The sequence below is a fragment of the Leuresthes tenuis genome, unplaced genomic scaffold, assembly GCF_036924035.1.
Source record: "Leuresthes tenuis unplaced genomic scaffold, fLeuTen1.0.hap1 SCAF_6, whole genome shotgun sequence".
Taxonomy (NCBI): domain Eukaryota; kingdom Metazoa; phylum Chordata; class Actinopteri; order Atheriniformes; family Atherinopsidae; genus Leuresthes; species Leuresthes tenuis.
The window spans coordinates 6,347,793-6,363,212 of record NW_027325360.1 but is presented as its reverse complement, the minus strand read 5'-3'; the positions used below and the strand labels follow the sequence as shown (position 1 = coordinate 6,363,212).

The following is a 15,420-nucleotide window of genomic DNA, read 5'->3' as shown; positions in this document are numbered from 1 at the left end:
ACGGACTTTGGTAGAAACACTACTTTCCCAAAGAATGAGTACTGATGGCAATATCAACATATTCATAACTAAGGATAAGAGGGGAGCCTCATCTGCTATTCTTGACATGCTGTAAAAGAAACGGCAAATGTTCTGCATCGTACAAAAAGGATCCCGCCCTACCTCCTATGAGCTGTCCCTAGGCACCACTCCGGAACTCTGTGGGAATGAATTTCCAGCAGATAATCTCTATTGTAAGGTCCTTTTCCAAGAGATTCTCAGATGCTGAGGTGTGAAACGGACTTTGGTAGAAACACTACTTTCCCAAAGAATGAGTACTGATGGCAACATCAACATATTCATAACTATGGATAGGAGGGGAGCCTCATCTGCTATTCTTGACATGCTGTAAAAGAAACGGCAAATGTTCTGCATCGTACAAAAAGCATCCCGCCCTACCTCTTATAAGCTGTCCCTAGGCACCAGTCTAGGAGCCCCCCGAAATCTGTTTAGCATGCACAGCTTCAGTTTCCGTAGTGTAGTGGTTATCACGTTCGCCTCACACGCGAAATGTCCTCAGTTCGAAACTGGGCGGAAACATTGCTAGCTCTATTATTATTTATTTCATTCTCGTGTGAAGTTGTATGACTGCACGTTACTGATGGCAACATCAACATATTCATAAATATGGATAGGAGGGGAGCCTCATCTGCTATTCTTGACATGCTGTAAAAGAAACGGCAAATGTTCTGCATCGTACAAAAAGGATCCCGCCCTACCTCCTATGAGCTGTCCCTAGGCACCACTCCGGAACTCTGTGGGAATGAATTTCCAGCAGATAATCTCTATTGTAAGGTCCTTTTCCAAGAGATTCTCCGATGCTGAGGTGTGAAACGGACTTTGGTAGAAACACTACTTTCCCAAAGAATGAGTACTGATGGCAACATCAACATATTCATAACTATGGATAGGAGGGGAGCCTCATCTGCTATTCTTGACATGCTGTAAAAGAAACGGCAAATGTTCTGCATCGTACAAAAAGGATCCCGCCCTACCTCCTATGAGCTGTCCCTAGGCACCACTCCGGAACTCTGTGGGAATGAATTTCCAGCAGATAATCTCTATTGTAAGGTCCTTTTTCGCAGATTTCCAAGAGATTCTCCGATGCTGAGGTGTGAAACGGACTTTGGTAGAAACACTACTTTCCCAAAGAATGAGTACTGATGGCAACATCAACATATTCATAACTATGGATAGGAGGGGAGCCTCATCTGCTATTCTTGACATGCTGTAAAAGAAACGGCAAATGTTCTGCATCGTACAAAAAGCATCCCGCCCTACCTCCTTTGAGCTGTCCCTAGGCACCAGTCTACGTGCCGCCCAAAATCTGTTTGATATGCACAGCTTCAGTTTCCGTAGTGTAGTGGTTATCACGTTCGCCTAACACGCGAAAGGTCCTCAGTTCAAAACTGGGCGGAAACATTACTAGCTCCAAATCTCTTTATTTCATTCTTGTGTGAAGATTTATGACTGCACGTTACTGATGGCAATATCAACATATTCATAACTAAGGATAAGAGGGGAGCCTCATCTGCTATTCTTGACATGCTGTAAAAGAAACGGCAAATGTTCTGCATCGTACAAAAAGGATCCCGCCCTACCTCCTATGAGCTGTCCCTAGGCACCACTCCGGAACTCTGTGGGAATGAATTTCCAGCAGATAATCTCTATTGTAAGGTCCTTTTCCAAGAGATTCTCAGATGCTGAGGTGTGAAACGGACTTTGGTAGAAACACTACTTTCCTCTGATGATGTTGATGTCCTCTGTTCGAAACATCAACATATTCATAACTATGGATAGGAGGGGAGCCTCATCTGCTATTCTTGACATGCTGTAAAAGCATCCCGCCCTACCTCCTATGAGCTGTCCATAGGCACCACTCCGGAAGTCTGTGAGAATGAATTTCCAGCAGATAATCTCTATTGTAAGGTCCTTTTTCGCAGATTTCCAAGAGATTCTCCAATGCTGAGGTGTGAAACGGACTTTGGTAGAAACACTACTTTCCCAAAGAATGAGTACTGATGGCAACATCAACATATTCATAACTATGGATAGGAGGGGAGCCTCATCTGCTATTCTTGACATGCTGTAAAAGAAACGGCAAATGTTCTGCATCGTACAAAAAGCATCCCGCCCTACCTCCTTTGAGCTGTCCCTAGGCACCAGTGTACGTGCCGCCCAAAATCTGTCTGATATGCACAGCTTCAGTTTCCGTAGTGTAGTGGTTATCACGTTCGCCTAACACGCGAAAGGTCCTCAGTTCAAAACTGGGCGGAAACATTACTAGCTCCAAATCTCTTTATTTCATTCTTGTGTGAAGATTTATGACTGCACGTTACTGATGGCAATATCAACATATTCATAACTAAGGATAAGAGGGGAGCCTCATCTGCTATTCTTGACATGCTGTAAAAGAAACGGCAAATGTTCTGCATCGTACAAAAAGGATCCCGCCCTACCTCCTATGAGCTGTTCCTAGGCACCACTCCGGAACTCTGTGGGAATGATTTTCCAGCAGATAATCTCTATTGTAAAGTCCTTTTCCAAGAGATTCTCCGATGCTGAGGTGTGAAACGGACTTTGGTAGAAACACTACTTTCCCAAAGATTGAGTACTGATGGCAACATCAACATATTCATAACTATGGATAGGAGGGGAGCCTCATCTGCTATTCTTGACATGCTGTAAAAGAAACGGCAAATGTTCTGCATCGTACAAAAAGGATACCGCCCTACCTCCTATGAGCTGTCCCTAGGCACCACTCTAGGTGCCGCCCAAAATCTGTTTAGCATGCACAGCTTCAGTCTTCAGTCTTCAGTCACAGCTTCTATGAGCTTTCCCTAGGCACCATTCCGGAACTCTGTGGGAATGAATTTCCAGCAGATAATCTCTATTGTAAGGTCCTTTTCCAAGAGATTCTCCGATGCTGAGGTGTGAAACGGACTTTGGTAGAAACACTACTTTCCTCTGATGATGTTGATGTCCTCTGTTCGAAACATCAACATATTCATAACTATGGATAGGAGGGGAGCCTCATCTGCTATTCTTGACATGCTGTAAAAGCATCCCGCCCTACCTCCTATGAGCTGTCCATAGGCACCACTCCGGAAGTCTGTGAGAATGAATTTCCAGCAGATAATCTCTATTGTAAGGTCCTTTTTCGCAGATTTCCAAGAGATTCTCCAATGCTGAGGTGTGAAACGGACTTTGGTAGAAACACTACTTTCCCAAAGAATGAGTACTGATGGCAACATCAACATATTCATAACTATGGATAGGAGGGGAGCCTCATCTGCTATTCTTGACATGCTGTAAAAGAAACGGCAAATGTTCTGCATCGTACAAAAAGGATCCCGCCCTACCTCCTATGAGCTGTCCCTAGGCACCACTCCGGAACTCTGTGGGAATGAATTTCCAGCAGATAATCTCTATTGTAAGGTCCTTTTTCGCAGATTTCCAAGAGATTCTCCGATGCTGAGGTGTGAAACGGACTTTGGTAGAAACACTACTTTCCCAAAGAATGAGTACTGATGGCAACATCAACATATTCATAACTATGGATAGGAGGGGAGCCTCATCTGCTATTCTTGACATGCTGTAAAAGAAACGGCAAATGTTCTGCATCGTACAAAAAGCATCCCGCCCTACCTCCTTTGAGCTGTCCCTAGGCACCAGTCTACGTGCCGCCCAAAATCTGTTTGATATGCACAGCTTCAGTTTCCGTAGTGTAGTGGTTATCACGTTCGCCTAACACGCGAAAGGTCCTCAGTTCAAAACTGGGCGGAAACATTACTAGCTCCAAATCTCTTTATTTCATTCTTGTGTGAAGATTTATGACTGCACGTTACTGATGGCAATATCAACATATTCATAACTAAGGATAAGAGGGGAGCCTCATCTGCTATTCTTGACATGCTGTAAAAGAAACGGCAAATGTTCTGCATCGTACAAAAAGGATCCCGCCCTACCTCCTATGAGCTGTCCCTAGGCACCACTCCGGAACTCTGTGGGAATGAATTTCCAGCAGATAATCTCTATTGTAAGGTCCTTTTCCAAGAGATTCTCAGATGCTGAGGTGTGAAACGGACTTTGGTAGAAACACTACTTTCCCAAAGAATGAGTACTGATGGCAACATCAACATATTCATAACTATGGATAGGAGGGGAGCCTCATCTGCTATTCTTGACATGCTGTAAAAGAAACGGCAAATGTTCTGCATCGTACAAAAAGCATCCCGCCCTACCTCCTTTGAGCTGTCCCTAGGCACCAGTCTACGTGCCGCCCAAAATCTGTTTGATATGCACAGCTTCAGTTTCCGTAGTGTAGTGGTTATGACGTTCGCCTAACACGCGAAAGGTCCTCAGTTCAAAACTGGGCGGAAACATTACTAGCTCCAAATCTCTTTATTTCATTCTTGTGTGAAGATTTATGACTGCACGTTACTGATGGCAACATCAACATATTCATAAATATGGATAGGAGGGGAGCCTCATCTGCTATTCTTGACATGCTGTAAAAGAAACGGCAAATGTTCTGCATCGTACAAAAAGGATCCCGCCCTACCTCCTATGAGCTGTCCCTAGGCACCACTCCGGAACTCTGTGGGAATGAATTTCCAGCAGATAATCTCTATTGTAAGGTCCTTTTCCAAGAGATTCTCAGATGCTGAGGTGTGAAACGGACTTTGGTAGAAACACTACTTTCCCAAAGAATGAGTACTGATGGCAACATCAACATATTCATAACTATGGATAGGAGGGGAGCCTCATCTGCTATTCTTGACATGCTGTAAAAGAAACGGCAAATGTTCTGCATCGTACAAAAAGCATCCCGCCCTACCTCTTATAAGCTGTCCCTAGGCACCAGTCTAGGAGCCCCCCGAAATCTGTTTAGCATGCACAGCTTCAGTTTCCGTAGTGTAGTGGTTATCACGTTCGCCTCACACGCGAAAGGTCCTCAGTTCGAAACTGGGCGGAAACATTGCTAGCTCTATTATTATTTATTTCATTCTCGTGTGAAGTTGTATGACTGCACGTTACTGATGGCAACATCAACATATTCATAAATATGGATAGGAGGGGAGCCTCATCTGCTATTCTTGACATGCTGTAAAAGAAACGGCAAATGTTCTGCATCGTACAAAAAGGATCCCGCCCTACCTCCTATGAGCTGTCCCTAGGCACCACTCCGGAACTCTGTGGGAATGAATTTCCAGCAGATAATCTCTATTGTAAGGTCCTTTTTCGCAGATTTCCAAGAGATTCTCCGATGCTGAGGTGTGAAACGGACTTTGGTAGAAACACTACTTTCCCAAAGAATGAGTACTGATGGCAACATCAACATATTCATAACTATGGATAGGAGGGGAGCCTCATCTGCTATTCTTGACATGCTGTAAAAGAAACGGCAAATGTTCTGCATCGTACAAAAAGGATCCCGCCCTACCTCCTATGAGCTGTCCCTAGGCACCACTCCGGAACTCTGTGGGAATGAATTTCCAGCAGATAATCTCTATTGTAAGGTCCTTTTTCGCAGATTTCCAAGAGATTCTCCGATGCTGAGGTGTGAAACGGACTTTGGTAGAAACACTACTTTCCCAAAGAATGAGTACTGATGGCAACATCAACATATTCATAACTATGGATAGGAGGGGAGCCTCATCTGCTATTCTTGACATGCTGTAAAAGAAACGGCAAATGTTCTGCATCGTACAAAAAGCATCCCGCCCTACCTCCTTTGAGCTGTCCCTAGGCACCAGTCTACGTGCCGCCCAAAATCTGTTTGATATGCACAGCTTCAGTTTCCGTAGTGTAGTGGTTATCACGTTCGCCTAACACGCGAAAGGTCCTCAGTTCAAAACTGGGCGGAAACATTACTAGCTCCAAATCTCTTTATTTCATTCTTGTGTGAAGATTTATGACTGCACGTTACTGATGGCAATATCAACATATTCATAACTAAGGATAAGAGGGGAGCCTCATCTGCTATTCTTGACATGCTGTAAAAGAAACGGCAAATGTTCTGCATCGTACAAAAAGGATCCCGCCCTACCTCCTATGAGCTGTCCCTAGGCACCACTCCGGAACTCTGTGGGAATGAATTTCCAGCAGATAATCTCTATTGTAAGGTCCTTTTCCAAGAGATTCTCAGATGCTGAGGTGTGAAACGGACTTTGGTAGAAACACTACTTTCCTCTGATGATGTTGATGTCCTCTGTTCGAAACATCAACATATTCATAACTATGGATAGGAGGGGAGCCTCATCTGCTATTCTTGACATGCTGTAAAAGCATCCCGCCCTACCTCCTATGAGCTGTCCATAGGCACCACTCCGGAAGTCTGTGAGAATGAATTTCCAGCAGATAATCTCTATTGTAAGGTCCTTTTTCGCAGATTTCCAAGAGATTCTCCAATGCTGAGGTGTGAAACGGACTTTGGTAGAAACACTACTTTCCCAAAGAATGAGTACTGATGGCAACATCAACATATTCATAACTATGGATAGGAGGGGAGCCTCATCTGCTATTCTTGACATGCTGTAAAAGAAACGGCAAATGTTCTGCATCGTACAAAAAGGATCCCGCCCTACCTCCTATGAGCTGTCCCTAGGCACCACTCCGGAACTCTGTGGGAATGAATTTCCAGCAGATAATCTCTATTGTAAGGTCCTTTTTCGCAGATTTCCAAGAGATTCTCCGATGCTGAGGTGTGAAACGGACTTTGGTAGAAACACTACTTTCCCAAAGAATGAGTACTGATGGCAACATCAACATATTCATAACTATGGATAGGAGGGGAGCCTCATCTGCTATTCTTGACATGCTGTAAAAGAAACGGCAAATGTTCTGCATCGTACAAAAAGCATCCCGCCCTACCTCCTTTGAGCTGTCCCTAGGCACCAGTCTACGTGCCGCCCAAAATCTGTTTGATATGCACAGCTTAAGTTTCCGTAGTGTAGTGGTTATCACGTTCGCCTAACACGCGAAAGGTCCTCAGTTCAAAACTGGGCGGAAACATTACTAGCTCCAAATCTCTTTATTTCATTCTTGTGTGAAGATTTATGACTGCACGTTACTGATGGCAATATCAACATATTCATAACTAAGGATAAGAGGGGAGCCTCATCTGCTATTCTTGACATGCTGTAAAAGAAACGGCAAATGTTCTGCATCGTACAAAAAGGATCCCGCCCTACCTCCTATGAGCTGTCCCTAGGCACCACTCCGGAACTCTGTGGGAATGAATTTCCAGCAGATAATCTCTATTGTAAGGTCCTTTTCCAAGAGATTCTCAGATGCTGAGGTGTGAAACGGACTTTGGTAGAAACACTACTTTCCCAAAGAATGAGTACTGATGGCAACATCAACATATTCATAACTATGGATAGGAGGGGAGCCTCATCTGCTATTCTTGACATGCTGTAAAAGAAACGGCAAATGTTCTGCATCGTACAAAAAGGATCCCGCCCTACCTCCTATGAGCTGTCCCTAGGCACCACTCCGGAACTCTGTGGGAATGAATTTCCAGCAGATAATCTCTATTGTAAGGTCCTTTTTCGCAGATTTCCAAGAGATTCTCCGATGCTGAGGTGTGAAACGGACTTTGGTAGAAACACTACTTTCCCAAAGAATGAGTACTGATGGCAACATCAACATATTCATAACTATGGATAGGAGGGGAGCCTCATCTGCTATTCTTGACATGCTGTAAAAGAAACGGCAAATGTTCTGCATCGTACAAAAAGCATCCCGCCCTACCTCCTTTGAGCTGTCCCTAGGCACCAGTCTACGTGCCGCCCAAAATCTGTTTGATATGCACAGCTTCAGTTTCCGTAGTGTAGTGGTTATCACGTTCGCCTAACACGCGAAAGGTCCTCAGTTCAAAACTGGGCGGAAACATTACTAGCTCCAAATCTCTTTATTTCATTCTTGTGTGAAGATTTATGACTGCACGTTACTGATGGCAATATCAACATATTCATAACTAAGGATAAGAGGGGAGCCTCATCTGCTATTCTTGACATGCTGTAAAAGAAACGGCAAATGTTCTGCATCGTACAAAAAGGATCCCGCCCTACCTCCTATGAGCTGTCCCTAGGCACCACTCCGGAACTCTGTGGGAATGAATTTCCAGCAGATAATCTCTATTGTAAGGTCCTTTTCCAAGAGATTCTCAGATGCTGAGGTGTGAAACGGACTTTGGTAGAAACACTACTTTCCCAAAGAATGAGTACTGATGGCAACATCAACATATTCATAACTATGGATAGGAGGGGAGCCTCATCTGCTATTCTTGACATGCTGTAAAAGAAACGGCAAATGTTCTGCATCGTACAAAAAGGATCCCGCCCTACCTCCTATGAGCTGTCCCTAGGCACCACTCCGGAACTCTGTGGGAATGAATTTCCAGCAGATAATCTCTATTGTAAGGTCCTTTTTCGCAGATTTCCAAGAGATTCTCCGATGCTGAGGTGTGAAACGGACTTTGGTAGAAACACTACTTTCCCAAAGAATGAGTACTGATGGCAACATCAACATATTCATAACTATGGATAGGAGGGGAGCCTCATCTGCTATTCTTGACATGCTGTAAAAGAAACGGCAAATGTTCTGCATCGTACAAAAAGCATCCCGCCCTACCTCCTTTGAGCTGTCCCTAGGCACCAGTCTACGTGCCGCCCAAAATCTGTTTGATATGCACAGCTTCAGTTTCCGTAGTGTAGTGGTTATCACGTTCGCCTAACACGCGAAAGGTCCTCAGTTCAAAACTGGGCGGAAACATTACTAGCTCCAAATCTCTTTATTTCATTCTTGTGTGAAGATTTATGACTGCACGTTACTGATGGCAATATCAACATATTCATAACTAAGGATAAGAGGGGAGCCTCATCTGCTATTCTTGACATGCTGTAAAAGAAACGGCAAATGTTCTGCATCGTACAAAAAGGATCCCGCCCTACCTCCTATGAGCTGTCCCTAGGCACCACTCCGGAACTCTGTGGGAATGAATTTCCAGCAGATAATCTCTATTGTAAGGTCCTTTTCCAAGAGATTCTCAGATGCTGAGGTGTGAAACGGACTTTGGTAGAAACACTACTTTCCCAAAGAATGAGTACTGATGGCAACATCAACATATTCATAACTATGGATAGGAGGGGAGCCTCATCTGCTATTCTTGACATGCTGTAAAAGAAACGGCAAATGTTCTGCATCGTACAAAAAGGATCCCGCCCTACCTCCTATGAGCTGTCCCTAGGCACCACTCCGGAACTCTGTGGGAATGAATTTCCAGCAGATAATCTCTATTGTAAGGTCCTTTTTCGCAGATTTCCAAGAGATTCTCCGATGCTGAGGTGTGAAACGGACTTTGGTAGAAACACTACTTTCCCAAAGAATGAGTACTGATGGCAACATCAACATATTCATAACTATGGATAGGAGGGGAGCCTCATCTGCTATTCTTGACATGCTGTAAAAGAAACGGCAAATGTTCTGCATCGTACAAAAAGCATCCCACCCTACCTCCTTTGAGCTGTCCCTAGGCACCAGTCTACGTGCCGCCCAAAATCTGTTTGATATGCACAGCTTCAGTTTCCGTAGTGTAGTGGTTATCACGTTCGCCTAACACGCGAAAGGTCCTCAGTTCAAAACTGGGCGGAAACATTACTAGCTCCAAATCTCTTTATTTCATTCTTGTGTGAAGATTTATGACTGCACGTTACTGATGGCAATATCAACATATTCATAACTAAGGATAAGAGGGGAGCCTCATCTGCTATTCTTGACATGCTGTAAAAGAAACGGCAAATGTTCTGCATCGTACAAAAAGGATCCCGCCCTACCTCCTATGAGCTGTCCCTAGGCACCACTCCGGAACTCTGTGGGAATGAATTTCCAGCAGATAATCTCTATTGTAAGGTCCTTTTCCAAGAGATTCTCAGATGCTGAGGTGTGAAACGGACTTTGGTAGAAACACTACTTTCCCAAAGAATGAGTACTGATGGCAATATCAACATATTCATAACTAAGGATAAGAGGGGAGCCTCATCTGCTATTCTTGACATGCTGTAAAAGAAACGGCAAATGTTCTGCATCGTACAAAAAGGATCCCGCCCTACCTCCTATGAGCTGTCCCTAGGCACCACTCCGGAACTCTGTGGGAATGAATTTCCAGCAGATAATCTCTATTGTAAGGTCCTTTTCCAAGAGATTCTCAGATGCTGAGGCGTGAAACGGACTTTGGTAGAAACACTACTTTCCCAAAGAATGAGTACTGATGGCAACATCAACATATTCATAACTATGGATAGGAGGGGAGCCTCATCTGCTATTCTTGACATGCTGTAAAAGAAACGGCAAATGTTCTGCATCGTACAAAAAGCATCCCGCCCTACCTCTTATAAGCTGTCCCTAGGCACCAGTCTAGGAGCCCCCCGAAATCTGTTTAGCATGCACAGCTTCAGTTTCCGTAGTGTAGTGGTTATCACGTTCGCCTCACACGCGAAATGTCCTCAGTTCGAAACTGGGCGGAAACATTGCTAGCTCTATTATTATTTATTTCATTCTCGTGTGAAGTTGTATGACTGCACGTTACTGATGGCAACATCAACATATTCATAAATATGGATAGGAGGGGAGCCTCATCTGCTATTCTTGACATGCTGTAAAAGAAACGGCAAATGTTCTGCATCGTACAAAAAGGATCCCGCCCTACCTCCTATGAGCTGTCCCTAGGCACCACTCCGGAACTCTGTGGGAATGAATTTCCAGCAGATAATCTCTATTGTAAGGTCCTTTTCCAAGAGATTCTCCGATGCTGAGGTGTGAAACGGACTTTGGTAGAAACACTACTTTCCCAAAGAATGAGTACTGATGGCAACATCAACATATTCATAACTATGGATAGGAGGGGAGCCTCATCTGCTATTCTTGACATGCTGTAAAAGAAACGGCAAATGTTCTGCATCGTACAAAAAGGATCCCGCCCTACCTCCTATGAGCTGTCCCTAGGCACCACTCCGGAACTCTGTGGGAATGAATTTCCAGCAGATAATCTCTATTGTAAGGTCCTTTTTCGCAGATTTCCAAGAGATTCTCCGATGCTGAGGTGTGAAACGGACTTTGGTAGAAACACTACTTTCCCAAAGAATGAGTACTGATGGCAACATCAACATATTCATAACTATGGATAGGAGGGGAGCCTCATCTGCTATTCTTGACATGCTGTAAAAGAAACGGCAAATGTTCTGCATCGTACAAAAAGCATCCCGCCCTACCTCCTTTGAGCTGTCCCTAGGCACCAGTCTACGTGCCGCCCAAAATCTGTTTGATATGCACAGCTTCAGTTTCCGTAGTGTAGTGGTTATCACGTTCGCCTAACACGCGAAAGGTCCTCAGTTCAAAACTGGGCGGAAACATTACTAGCTCCAAATCTCTTTATTTCATTCTTGTGTGAAGATTTATGACTGCACGTTACTGATGGCAATATCAACATATTCATAACTAAGGATAAGAGGGGAGCCTCATCTGCTATTCTTGACATGCTGTAAAAGAAACGGCAAATGTTCTGCATCGTACAAAAAGGATCCCGCCCTACCTCCTATGAGCTGTCCCTAGGCACCACTCCGGAACTCTGTGGGAATGAATTTCCAGCAGATAATCTCTATTGTAAGGTCCTTTTCCAAGAGATTCTCAGATGCTGAGGTGTGAAACGGACTTTGGTAGAAACACTACTTTCCCAAAGAATGAGTACTGATGGCAATATCAACATATTCATAACTAAGGATAAGAGGGGAGCCTCATCTGCTATTCTTGACATGCTGTAAAAGAAACGGCAAATGTTCTGCATCGTACAAAAAGGATCCCGCCCTACCTCCTATGAGCTGTCCCTAGGCACCACTCCGGAACTCTGTGGGAATGAATTTCCAGCAGATAATCTCTATTGTAAGGTCCTTTTCCAAGAGATTCTCAGATGCTGAGGTGTGAAACGGACTTTGGTAGAAACACTACTTTCCCAAAGAATGAGTACTGATGGCAACATCAACATATTCATAACTATGGATAGGAGGGGAGCCTCATCTGCTATTCTTGACATGCTGTAAAAGAAACGGCAAATGTTCTGCATCGTACAAAAAGCATCCCGCCCTACCTCTTATAAGCTGTCCCTAGGCACCAGTCTAGGAGCCCCCCGAAATCTGTTTAGCATGCACAGCTTCAGTTTCCGTAGTGTAGTGGTTATCACGTTCGCCTCACACGCGAAATGTCCTCAGTTCGAAACTGGGCGGAAACATTGCTAGCTCTATTATTATTTATTTCATTCTCGTGTGAAGTTGTATGACTGCACGTTACTGATGGCAACATCAACATATTCATAAATATGGATAGGAGGGGAGCCTCATCTGCTATTCTTGACATGCTGTAAAAGAAACGGCAAATGTTCTGCATCGTACAAAAAGGATCCCGCCCTACCTCCTATGAGCTGTCCCTAGGCACCACTCCGGAACTCTGTGGGAATGAATTTCCAGCAGATAATCTCTATTGTAAGGTCCTTTTTCGCAGATTTCCAAGAGATTCTCCGATGCTGAGGTGTGAAACGGACTTTGGTAGAAACACTACTTTCCCAAAGAATGAGTACTGATGGCAACATCAACATATTCATAACTATGGATAGGAGGGGAGCCTCATCTGCTATTCTTGACATGCTGTAAAAGAAACGGCAAATGTTCTGCATCGTACAAAAAGCATCCCGCCCTACCTCCTTTGAGCTGTCCCTAGGCACCAGTCTACGTGCCGCCCAAAATCTGTTTGATATGCACAGCTTCAGTTTCCGTAGTGTAGTGGTTATCACGTTCGCCTAACACGCGAAAGGTCCTCAGTTCAAAACTGGGCGGAAACATTACTAGCTCCAAATCTCTTTATTTCATTCTTGTGTGAAGATTTATGACTGCACGTTACTGATGGCAATATCAACATATTCATAACTAAGGATAAGAGGGGAGCCTCATCTGCTATTCTTGACATGCTGTAAAAGAAACGGCAAATGTTCTGCATCGTACAAAAAGGATCCCGCCCTACCTCCTATGAGCTGTCCCTAGGCACCACTCCGGAACTCTGTGGGAATGAATTTCCAGCAGATAATCTCTATTGTAAGGTCCTTTTCCAAGAGATTCTCAGATGCTGAGGTGTGAAACGGACTTTGGTAGAAACACTACTTTCCCAAAGAATGAGTACTGATGGCAATATCAACATATTCATAACTAAGGATAAGAGGGGAGCCTCATCTGCTATTCTTGACATGCTGTAAAAGAAACGGCAAATGTTCTGCATCGTACAAAAAGGATCCCGCCCTACCTCCTATGAGCTGTCCCTAGGCACCACTCCGGAACTCTGTGGGAATGAATTTCCAGCAGATAATCTCTATTGTAAGGTCCTTTTCCAAGAGATTCTCAGATGCTGAGGTGTGAAACGGACTTTGGTAGAAACACTACTTTCCCAAAGAATGAGTACTGATGGCAACATCAACATATTCATAACTATGGATAGGAGGGGAGCCTCATCTGCTATTCTTGACATGCTGTAAAAGAAACGGCAAATGTTCTGCATCGTACAAAAAGCATCCCGCCCTACCTCTTATAAGCTGTCCCTAGGCACCAGTCTAGGAGCCCCCCGAAATCTGTTTAGCATGCACAGCTTCAGTTTCCGTAGTGTAGTGGTTATCACGTTCGCCTCACACGCGAAATGTCCTCAGTTCGAAACTGGGCGGAAACATTGCTAGCTCTATTATTATTTATTTCATTCTCGTGTGAAGTTGTATGACTGCACGTTACTGATGGCAACATCAACATATTCATAAATATGGATAGGAGGGGAGCCTCATCTGCTATTCTTGACATGCTGTAAAAGAAACGGCAAATGTTCTGCATCGTACAAAAAGGATCCCGCCCTACCTCCTATGAGCTGTCCCTAGGCACCACTCCGGAACTCTGTGGGAATGAATTTCCAGCAGATAATCTCTATTGTAAGGTCCTTTTCCAAGAGATTCTCCGATGCTGAGGTGTGAAACGGACTTTGGTAGAAACACTACTTTCCCAAAGAATGAGTACTGATGGCAACATCAACATATTCATAACTATGGATAGGAGGGGAGCCTCATCTGCTATTCTTGACATGCTGTAAAAGAAACGGCAAATGTTCTGCATCGTACAAAAAGGATCCCGCCCTACCTCCTATGAGCTGTCCCTAGGCACCACTCCGGAACTCTGTGGGAATGAATTTCCAGCAGATAATCTCTATTGTAAGGTCCTTTTTCGCAGATTTCCAAGAGATTCTCCGATGCTGAGGTGTGAAACGGACTTTGGTAGAAACACTACTTTCCCAAAGAATGAGTACTGATGGCAACATCAACATATTCATAACTATGGATAGGAGGGGAGCCTCATCTGCTATTCTTGACATGCTGTAAAAGAAACGGCAAATGTTCTGCATCGTACAAAAAGCATCCCGCCCTACCTCCTTTGAGCTGTCCCTAGGCACCAGTCTACGTGCCGCCCAAAATCTGTTTGATATGCACAGCTTCAGTTTCCGTAGTGTAGTGGTTATCACGTTCGCCTAACACGCGAAAGGTCCTCAGTTCAAAACTGGGCGGAAACATTACTAGCTCCAAATCTCTTTATTTCATTCTTGTGTGAAGATTTATGACTGCACGTTACTGATGGCAATATCAACATATTCATAACTAAGGATAAGAGGGGAGCCTCATCTGCTATTCTTGACATGCTGTAAAAGAAACGGCAAATGTTCTGCATCGTACAAAAAGGATCCCGCCCTACCTCCTATGAGCTGTCCCTAGGCACCACTCCGGAACTCTGTGGGAATGAATTTCCAGCAGATAATCTCTATTGTAAGGTCCTTTTCCAAGAGATTCTCAGATGCTGAGGTGTGAAACGGACTTTGGTAGAAACACTACTTTCCTCTGATGATGTTGATGTCCTCTGTTCGAAACATCAACATATTCATAACTATGGATAGGAGGGGAGCCTCATCTGCTATTCTTGACATGCTGTAAAAGCATCCCGCCCTACCTCCTATGAGCTGTCCATAGGCACCACTCCGGAAGTCTGTGAGAATGAATTTCCAGCAGATAATCTCTATTGTAAGGTCCTTTTTCGCAGATTTCCAAGAGATTCTCCAATGCTGAGGTGTGAAACGGACTTTGGTAGAAACACTACTTTCCCAAAGAATGAGTACTGATGGCAACATCAACATATTCATAACTATGGATAGGAGGGGAGCCTCATCTGCTATTCTTGACATGCTGTAAAAGAAACGGCAAATGTTCTGCATCGTACAAAAAGCATCCCGCCCTACCTCCTTTGAGCTGTC

General features: G+C 44.2%; 16 non-coding genes across 16 annotated transcripts; all 16 read left to right on the top strand.

The window, feature by feature from the left end:
* The first annotated feature begins 506 nt into the window (after positions 1 to 506).
* Positions 507 to 579, top strand: trnav-cac (transfer RNA valine (anticodon CAC)). The gene has a single exon. It is a non-coding gene; the product is annotated as a tRNA-Val (tRNA).
* Positions 580 to 1,388: 809 nt separating this feature from the next.
* On the top strand, positions 1,389 to 1,461 carry trnav-aac (transfer RNA valine (anticodon AAC)). Its single transcript has one exon. It is a non-coding gene; the product is annotated as a tRNA-Val (tRNA).
* A 785-nt stretch (positions 1,462 to 2,246) lies between these two features.
* On the top strand, positions 2,247 to 2,319 carry trnav-aac (transfer RNA valine (anticodon AAC)). The gene has a single exon. It is a non-coding gene; the product is annotated as a tRNA-Val (tRNA).
* A 1,436-nt stretch (positions 2,320 to 3,755) lies between these two features.
* trnav-aac (transfer RNA valine (anticodon AAC)) lies at positions 3,756 to 3,828 on the top strand. Its single transcript has one exon. It is a non-coding gene; the product is annotated as a tRNA-Val (tRNA).
* A 1,119-nt stretch (positions 3,829 to 4,947) lies between these two features.
* On the top strand, positions 4,948 to 5,020 carry trnav-cac (transfer RNA valine (anticodon CAC)). The gene has a single exon. It is a non-coding gene; the product is annotated as a tRNA-Val (tRNA).
* An 819-nt stretch (positions 5,021 to 5,839) lies between these two features.
* trnav-aac (transfer RNA valine (anticodon AAC)) lies at positions 5,840 to 5,912 on the top strand. The gene has a single exon. It is a non-coding gene; the product is annotated as a tRNA-Val (tRNA).
* Positions 5,913 to 6,983: 1,071 nt separating this feature from the next.
* trnav-aac (transfer RNA valine (anticodon AAC)) lies at positions 6,984 to 7,056 on the top strand. The gene has a single exon. It is a non-coding gene; the product is annotated as a tRNA-Val (tRNA).
* Positions 7,057 to 7,865: 809 nt separating this feature from the next.
* trnav-aac (transfer RNA valine (anticodon AAC)) lies at positions 7,866 to 7,938 on the top strand. The gene has a single exon. It is a non-coding gene; the product is annotated as a tRNA-Val (tRNA).
* Positions 7,939 to 8,747: 809 nt separating this feature from the next.
* trnav-aac (transfer RNA valine (anticodon AAC)) lies at positions 8,748 to 8,820 on the top strand. Its single transcript has one exon. It is a non-coding gene; the product is annotated as a tRNA-Val (tRNA).
* An 809-nt stretch (positions 8,821 to 9,629) lies between these two features.
* trnav-aac (transfer RNA valine (anticodon AAC)) lies at positions 9,630 to 9,702 on the top strand. Its single transcript has one exon. It is a non-coding gene; the product is annotated as a tRNA-Val (tRNA).
* A 799-nt stretch (positions 9,703 to 10,501) lies between these two features.
* On the top strand, positions 10,502 to 10,574 carry trnav-cac (transfer RNA valine (anticodon CAC)). The gene has a single exon. It is a non-coding gene; the product is annotated as a tRNA-Val (tRNA).
* An 809-nt stretch (positions 10,575 to 11,383) lies between these two features.
* trnav-aac (transfer RNA valine (anticodon AAC)) lies at positions 11,384 to 11,456 on the top strand. The gene has a single exon. It is a non-coding gene; the product is annotated as a tRNA-Val (tRNA).
* A 799-nt stretch (positions 11,457 to 12,255) lies between these two features.
* On the top strand, positions 12,256 to 12,328 carry trnav-cac (transfer RNA valine (anticodon CAC)). Its single transcript has one exon. It is a non-coding gene; the product is annotated as a tRNA-Val (tRNA).
* A 533-nt stretch (positions 12,329 to 12,861) lies between these two features.
* trnav-aac (transfer RNA valine (anticodon AAC)) lies at positions 12,862 to 12,934 on the top strand. Its single transcript has one exon. It is a non-coding gene; the product is annotated as a tRNA-Val (tRNA).
* Positions 12,935 to 13,733: 799 nt separating this feature from the next.
* trnav-cac (transfer RNA valine (anticodon CAC)) lies at positions 13,734 to 13,806 on the top strand. Its single transcript has one exon. It is a non-coding gene; the product is annotated as a tRNA-Val (tRNA).
* An 809-nt stretch (positions 13,807 to 14,615) lies between these two features.
* Positions 14,616 to 14,688, top strand: trnav-aac (transfer RNA valine (anticodon AAC)). Its single transcript has one exon. It is a non-coding gene; the product is annotated as a tRNA-Val (tRNA).
* The last annotated feature ends 732 nt before the right edge of the window (positions 14,689 to 15,420 follow it).